The sequence below is a fragment of the Cervus elaphus genome, chromosome 14 (assembly GCF_910594005.1).
Source record: "Cervus elaphus chromosome 14, mCerEla1.1, whole genome shotgun sequence".
NCBI classification, from domain to species: Eukaryota; Metazoa; Chordata; class Mammalia; order Artiodactyla; family Cervidae; genus Cervus; species Cervus elaphus.
The window spans coordinates 74,027,931-74,034,771 of NC_057828.1; the positions used below are offsets into that span (position 1 = coordinate 74,027,931).

General features: G+C 45.2%; 1 long non-coding RNA gene across 1 annotated transcript; it reads left to right on the forward strand.

Annotated features, from left to right (window-relative positions):
- The first annotated feature begins 3,160 nt into the window (after positions 1-3,160).
- On the forward strand, positions 3,161-5,789 carry LOC122707797. Its single transcript, XR_006344916.1, has 3 exons — positions 3,161-3,343; positions 3,382-3,623; positions 5,532-5,789. It is a non-coding gene; the product is annotated as an uncharacterized LOC122707797 (long non-coding RNA).
- The last annotated feature ends 1,052 nt before the right edge of the window (positions 5,790-6,841 follow it).

Genomic DNA, 6,841 nt, shown 5'->3' on the forward strand with positions numbered 1-6,841 from the left:
TAATTTCAGACTATGCTACAAAGCTACAGTAATCGAAACAATTTGGTACTGGCACAAAAACACACAACAACAGAATAGAATAGAAAGCCCAGAAATAAACCCATGTACATATGGTCAATTAACCTACAACAAAGGAGGCAAAAATATACAATGGGGAAAAGAGGCTCTTCAATAAGTGGTATTAGGAAAACTGGACAGCTCCATGTAAAACAATATTACAACACTTTCTCACACCATATTAAAAAAAAAACTGAAAATAGATTAAAGTCCTCAATGGAACACTAGAAACCATAAAAACTCTTAGAAGAAAACATGGCAGGACACTCTTTGACGTAAGTCTTAGAGATAATTTTTTTTAAAATTTGTATCCTCAGGCAAGGGAAAAGCAGAAATAAACAAAGGGGGCCTAATTAAATTTTAAAGTTTTTGCACAGCAAAGGGAACCATCAGTGAAATGAAAAGAGAGTCTACTGAATGAGAGAAGATATTTGCATCAATATATACAAAGAGCTCATACAACTCAATGTGAAAAGAGCAAACAGCCTCATTACAAAATGGGCAGAAGACTTGAATAAACATTTTTCCAAAGAAGACATGCAGGTGGCCAACAGCCACATGAAAAGATGCTCAACGTCACTAATTATCAAGGACATGCAAATCAAAACCACAAAGAGATACCACCTCACATCTGTCAGAATGGCTATCATCGAAAATAACAGATAATAGATGGTGAGGATGTGGAGAAAAGGGAATTCTAGTGAACTGCTGATGGGAATGTAAATTGCTATAGTCACTATGGGAAACAGTATGGAGGTTCCTCAAAAAACTAAAAACAGAACTATCATGTGATCCAGCAATTCCACTCCTGGGTATACAGCTGAAGAAAACAAGAACACTAATTCAGAAAGACACATGCATCCCAATGTTCACAGCAGTATTATTTACAATAGCCAAAGTATGAAAGCAATCTAAGTAGCCATCAACAGATGAAGGGGGAAAGATGTGGTATATATGTACAATGGAATGTTACTCAACCATTAAAAAGAATGACAACTTCCCATTTATAGCAACATGGATGGGCCTGGATGGGATTAAGCTTAGTGAAGTGAGTCCGACGGAGAAAGACAAATACTGCGTGTTTTCACTTATATGTGAAATCTGAAATATAAAACAAATGAATATAACAAAACAGAAACAGACTCACAGAAATAAAAAACAAAGGAGAGAGGCAAGATAGGGGAAAGGAATTAAGAAGTACAAACCATGATAAAATGAACAGAGGAGCTTCCTTGGTGGCTCAGTGGTGAGGAATCTGCTTGCCAGTGCAGGGGACACTGGTTCAGTCCCTGACACAGCAGGATCCCCCATGCCGCAGAGTAGCTAAGCCCAGGGACCACAACTATTGAGCCTGTGCTCTAGAGCCCAGGACCCACAACTACTAAAGCCCGAGCTCCCTAGAGCCCATGATCTGCAACAGGAGAAGCCACCGCAATGAGAAGCCCATGCACCGCAACTAGAGAGTAGCCTCTGCTTGCTGCAACTAGAGAAAAGCCCATGCAGCAGCAAAGACCCAGCACAGACAAATGTAAGTAAATATATAACAATAAAATTATCTTAAAAAATAATAAAAAAATAAATAGGATACAAACATGTAATATAAGCACTGGGAGTATAACCAATATTTTATAATAACTTTAAATGGAGTATAATCTATAAAAATATCATAGCACTATGTTGCACACCTGAAACTAATAAACAAAAATCAACTATACACCAATTTTAAAAAAAAAAATGCAATCTTGCCATTTGCAATAACATGGATGGACCTTGAAGCCACTCAGTTCAGTTCAGTTGCTCAGTCATGTCCGACTCTTTGTGACCCCATGGACTGTAGCACGCCAGGCTTCCCTGTCCATCACCAACTCCCAGAGCTTGTTCCAACTCATGTCCATTGAGTCACTGACCATCCAACCATCTCATCCTCTGTCGTCCCCTTCTCCTCCTGCCTTCAATCTTTCCCAGCATCAGGGTCTTTTCCAATTAGTGCGTTCTTCACATCAGGTGGCCAAAGTATTGGAGTTTCAGCTTTAGCATCAGTCTTTCCAATGAATACTCAGGATTGATTTCCTTTAGGATTGATTGGTTTGATCTTGCAGTCCAAGAGACTCTCAGGAGTCTTCTCCAACACCACAGTTCAAAAGCACCAATTCTTCAGCACTCAGCTTTCTTTATTACTTCGGCCACCTGATATTAGCTGACTCACTGAAAAACACCCTCATGCTGGGAAAGATTGAAGGCAGAAGGAGAAGTGGGGTGACAGAGGATGAGATGGTGAGATGGTATCCCCAACTCAATGGACATGAATCTGAACAAACCCTGGGAGATAGTGAAGAAAAGGGGAGCCTGGCGTGCTGCAGTCCATCAGGGTCACAAAGAGTCGGACATGACTCAGCGACTGCACAGCAAAGCACTCAGGGATCTATGTAAATTGAGGACTCTGTGGGAAGGTTCTAGAGCGCCTTCTCCTAGGAGCCTCATTCATGGCCGTTAACTCTTCATTCAAACTCCATTTCCCAGCAGCTGCTGAGTTTTGCCGGAGAAGGCAATGGCACCCCACTCCAGTACTCTTGCCTGGAAAACCCCATGGACGGAGGAGCCTGGTGGGCTGCAGTCCATGGGGTCGCGAAGGGTCGGACACGACTGAGCGGCTTCACTTTCACTTTTCACTTTCACGCACTGGAGAAGGAAATGGCAACCCACTCCAGTGTTCTTGCCTGGAGAATCCCAGGGACGGCGGAGCCTGGGGGGCTGCCGTCTATGGGGTCGCACAGAGTCGGACACGACTGAGGCGACGCAGCAGCAGCAGCAGCAGCTGAGTTTTGCCGGCCTTGTTCTCTGAGCACCGCTTTGTGCTCCTTCTCTGTCCTCCACCATCACTACGGTTTCTCAGTCCCAAAATAACAATTCTCTGAAGGAACTAGAATGGAGAGTTGAAAATTGAGGCCAGTGATAGTTGCTCAAAAGTCTCTCAAAGGCTGACCTTTCCCAGGAAACAAGGACTTTCTGTCTCACGCTGGCACTCATTCCACGGTCCCCACCCCCACCCTCCGTTTCAAGGCTTCTCTGAGGCGGAGGCCATGACGTCACTTCCGCCGTCTAGGTCAGGCTCGCCCAGCCTCCCGCGCGCGCGGCAGCCTTTGGCCACCCATCCCTGAGGAAGTGGGGCGGCCCCCCGCGCCAGGCTCGCCTTCTTTCTCAGCCTCCTCTCTCCTCAGGCAAACATTCCCCCACCCCACCCCCCAAGCACGTCGGGGGGAATCTTCAGAGAACCTCGCGCCTTCAGGTTCCCTCAGCGCCTTCAGGTTCCCTCAGCGCCTTCAGGTTCCCTCAGCGCCTTCAGAAACTCTGAAGAACTGCAGGGACGAAGAGGCTCCACTAGGTGGCCACACAGACCACCTGTTTGTTTCTTTTGTGGACAAGCTGGTGGCAGAGACCAGACCCTTCCCAGCTACTCCTGTCTGTGATGAGTGTGTGTTTAGGAGCGTGCCCAGTGAGGAGGACGAGGAGGCAAAGATAGAAGTTTAAGAAGAATCAACATCGAAATACCTAAATTCATAGAACAGGTAAGTAGAGGGTTATTTTTCTTAATAACCTATTAATGGAAGGACCTCAGAGCGATGGCATCACCGACTCGATGAACATGAGTTTGAGCAAGCTCCAGGAGTTGGTGATGGCCAGGGAAGCCTGGCGTGCTGCAGTTCACGGGGTAAAAGAGCCCGACGCGACTGAGCGACTGAACTGAACTGACTCAAGAGCTGATGGTGATCCCTGGCGGCTAAGTCAGTGAAGAACCCGCCTCCAATGCAGGAGATTGCCTGCAGCACATAAAAACCCGGGTTTGATCCCTGAGTGGGGAAGATCCCCTGGAGGAGGAAATGACAACTCACTCCAATATTCTTGTCTGGAGAATCCGATGGACAGAGGCGGGCTACAGTCACGAAGAGTGGGACAACGACTGAGGGACTAAGCCACCACCACCAGACCTAATAAGGAACAGAAGGTATTCCCTTAATACCTTTAATCATTTAGAGATCATCAGTTATTAACATTAGCCCATTAACACTTCTGTCTACTGAAAATGAATCAGAAATGAAGACATTGCATGGGATCTGCACTCCTCCAGGAGTCTGGTCCATATGTTCATTTTCATTCATACTCAGAAACGTAAAGAGTGCCTACTATGTGCCACACCTCCAGCTAGTGCTGAGGGCACAGGTGTAAACAAGATAGTAGCCCCTGTCCTCACAAAATTTATATTTTCTAAGCATTCATACACATAGAAACAGTTGCACACAGTTTCTCCAGCTCTTATCCTGTGTTCCATGACTACACTCTTCCTCTGCCCAGCCGTCACATGTAGATGTGTGGGATGATAAGACACAGTTAATTCACCCCAACTAGATGCATGTGTTCTGGAGTAGGGTTGTGATGTAAATTCCAGTGCTGATCATTATACCATCAGGAATTCCATGAAGAAACAAAGCTGTGGAATTTCCAAGCCTATCTTCTTTATCCATCACCCTCTTTTTGAGTGATCTGCCAGAGCCAAGGCACACCATCTGAGATGTGACCACTCCTGGGGCAGAGAGAACAGTGGACATGCTGAAAACCAGAGGCTGAAATCCTTAAATGGAAAAGAGGAAAGGAAGTGTTCTGAAATCCAGGACAAGAAGATTGTGGAAAAACTCAGCATATAAAGGTGTGGCATTTTTAAGCACTGCCAAATAAATTCCTCTGGCCAAGTCAAACATGACACAATGGAAGTGAGATTCCAGACTCCCCACATAAGAAAGTATAAATCCTAGACTCAGCTGGATGTCTGCGAGGTGCCTAGCTTGATCTGCAGTAGGGAGGCGTGTGCTTTGCATGCGTGTGTGTGTGTGTGTGTGTGCACGCGCATGTGTATGCACATATATGAACACGTGAGAGAGAGTTAGAAGACTGTCAAATGGAACCATTGGACAGCAGAGCTGGAAGAGCTCATTTAATCTATTTTCTCATTTTCAAGATGCAGCAATTGAGTCTATAAAAGGGAGGATCTTGCCCAAGATTGCAAAACCACTATTGTGCGTGTGGGCTTCCTAAGTCGCTTCAGTTCTGTCTGACTCTTTGCAACCCTATGGACTGTACCCCACCGGGTTCCTCTGTCCATTAGATTCTCCAGGCAAGAATATTGGAGTGGGTTATCAGTGACTCTTAACTAGGACTATAACTCAATATTGTCACTCCCAGTTCATAACTCCAGTCTATTTTATCTGTTCTACAATTGTTATTGAGATGTTGGTTACCTTTCTTATTTGAATTTACTTGCTTTTCCTTTACAAATTGTATTGGTTAATTGTATCTCCCCCCAAAGAGATGTCTACCTAGAACTTGTGAAGGCGACCCGATTTGGAAAAACAGGCTTTACAGATGTCATTAAATAAGAATCTTAATTAGGATGCGCCCTAATGGCAAGTGTCTTGTCGCAGGAGAGAAGACACCCAGTAAAGAAGGTGCTGTGAAGAGACTATAGTGTTGCATCTGCAGGCCAAGGAATGCCTAGAATTGCAGCAGCCACCAGAAGCTCGGACAGAGGCATGGACCAGATTTTTCCCTCAGGGCTACCAGAAAGAACCTTGACCTTGGACTTCTGACCTCCAGACCTATGAAAGAATAAATTTCTATTGTTTTAAGCTACCAAGTTTAGGATAATTTGTTACAGTTGTTGTAGCAACCTAGCACATGTGCATCTCTCAGTTCTCTCTACTGCCTTTGTTCCATTCCTCCCTCACCTTGGAAAGGAGTTCTTTTACCGTGATAAAAGAACTGTTAACATTTAGCTTTCTCATAACTTTTAACACATCACAGTTATGAGAGGCCACTGCTATTGATGGAAGAAAGACTGCTTTAGAGTGATGTTCTTGGAAGAGTCTGAAAATGCTGGACTATAAGTAGCCACTAACTGTAACCAACCCAGACAAGTCCTCAAGAAGGGGTGGGGGGGAGTCTCTCCCTGAAAAGAATTTTCAGGGTCCTTCCAACTTTTCTCCCACCCTAGGAAACTGACACTTAAGTTCTTCCAGGCCAGTGGGGCTTGCTGCCTTCAGGCTCCGATGCTCTCTTGCTGCTCTCTTTAGAAAGTCCTTTCCTCCCAAGGGACCTTGGATCAGCGGTGCACTCTCACTGGGGGCAGATCTCCGTCTGGGGAAACATGTGGGTTAAGTGGCTTCTGTTACCATCCGGGCTGTGGTCAATCTCCTGGAAATCCCAGGGGCCACCCACCAGGAAAAAATAGGGCAGGAACCTGCAACTGGGTGGCACAGGAAAGGCCCAAAGACCTGTTGCATTGATAGCCCAGGTTTGTTGCCTCCTATCCACTCACACAATCTAGCCTCTAGACCTCAGGAGCAGGGACTAAGTAGGAAATCCACATTGACTGGGATAAGTCTACGTATGTGACCTGTGTACTGGGACACTAAGGTTAGGGCTAGGCTAGACCAGGCAAGGAGGCCATGGTCAGGATCTCTCCCTGACAATCTAGTACGTGTGATAATATTTCAGTTTGATCTGTATCACACCTAATCTCGCAGACGTGGGTGAGACCATGACATTGTTGGAATATAAATTGCCATTTAAAAAAATCCCTAAGGTTTGGACTGATTCATGTAGACATCAGGAAAAACACATTTATGCCACATGTTGAGGAACCTGAAAATGGGAACTACTACATAACACATATACTAGGTATATAGTGATCCTTCACTTTGCTGTCTATGTCTTTTGTTTTTGCAGGGAGGGG